A 1,486-nucleotide genomic window follows, 5' to 3' on the forward strand; every position below is an offset into this window, starting at 1 on the left:
GGGTTGGGTCTTGTTGGGTTGGGTTGGGTCTTGTTGGGTTGGGTTAGGTTAGGTGGCATTCTGTTATTGAAGCAGTTTTGAGGTGATGGAATCTATTGAGTAACATTTGAGTGAATGACTAAACTCTATGTTCTGTAATGATGGAATAATTCTGTCGTTAAATTCCATATTAAAATATGTAGCATCACTTTTTTTAGATATTATATTATAAAATCTAAAATATGAATTTGAGAAACAAATTCTGTTATTAAGCGGATTGATATACCGTTCTGGGCCAGGGAATTACTCCATCTGCCTTATATATATATATATATATATATATATATAACTCGACTTGGATGGAAAGTTCATGTGTTTTAAATTGAGCCTTTGAATAAGAAATAAAAAATGCATTGCCGACGGCCTCTCTCTCTCTCTCTCTCTCTCTCTCTCTCTCTCTCTCTCCTTCGTGGCACAAGTGGTTAGTGCGTTCGGCTGTTAACCGAAAGGTTGGTGGTTCGAGCCCACCAGGGGGCGTAGTTTTATTAGATTTAGCGCGAAATAGGTAAACATTGGTTTAGAAATAGAGTAGTGGATGAGTGGAACAAGTTACCAAACATCATCATTAACTCGAATACGCTGGATAGCTTTAAACATAGGTTGGGTGGATATATGAGCAAAGGTTGGGTGTATGGACTGCCCAGTATGGGCCAATAGACCCGCTGCAGTTTCCTCCATTCTTATGTTCTTCTCTCTCACACAGTAGTGGCTCACTCTCTCCACTCATGTGTGTCGTTGCTGCAGTTTTGTCTTCTCAATCCCAGACATTTTTCACCGCATTTCTTCGATATTTTCTCACTTTATTATCTCGGGCACAGTTCATCCACACATACATACAGGTGTAAATGCTGGAACAAATGCATATACTGATCCCGGTACAAGAACAGGTGAAGAAACAAATACAGATACAAGCTTAGCAACTTTGTAGTAAGTGCTGGAACGCTGGAAAGTTTCAAAAGGAGGCTGGATAGATTCATGGATGGTAGAGAGTGGTAGTAACTCTCGACAGGAGCTGCCATGCACAGGCCAACCGGCCTATTGCAGACTCCTTATTTTCTTATGTTCTTATGTTCTAAGTACAGGTTCAGAGATCTTATAAATGCAACTCCACAGATGTCACTCTATATCACTGTACGTTAGGTCAGGTCAGGTCAGGTCAGGTCAGGTCAGGTCAGGTCAGGTCAGGTTTGTAAGAAGTTGAGAGACTATTTCGACTGGATATATGAATGTTCTGTGGATATGTGACCTGGATCGTGTTTTTCATTTAATTTATTTAATCAAATCTCCTGTCGGCCATTTTGGGAGTCAGGATTCATGGGAGGCAAAGAGAACATTGTGGGTTTAAAAGGATTTAGATCTAGGATTCTGAATCACTGAGGGTAGGGAGGGGGGGGTGGGGGGCGGCACTGTATATCACTCAAATTGTCTGTGTGTTGATGTAGTAATT

General features: G+C 40.8%; 1 non-coding gene across 1 annotated transcript; it reads left to right on the top strand.

Annotated features, from left to right (window-relative positions):
- Positions 1-442: 442 nt before the first annotated feature.
- On the top strand, positions 443-516 carry Trnan-guu. The gene has a single exon. It is a non-coding gene; the product is annotated as a tRNA-Asn (tRNA).
- The last annotated feature ends 970 nt before the right edge of the window (positions 517-1,486 follow it).

The sequence above is a fragment of the Homarus americanus genome, unplaced genomic scaffold, assembly GCF_018991925.1.
Source record: "Homarus americanus isolate GMGI-L3 unplaced genomic scaffold, GMGI_Hamer_2.0 scaffold28574, whole genome shotgun sequence".
Taxonomy (NCBI): Eukaryota; Metazoa; Arthropoda; class Malacostraca; order Decapoda; family Nephropidae; genus Homarus; species Homarus americanus.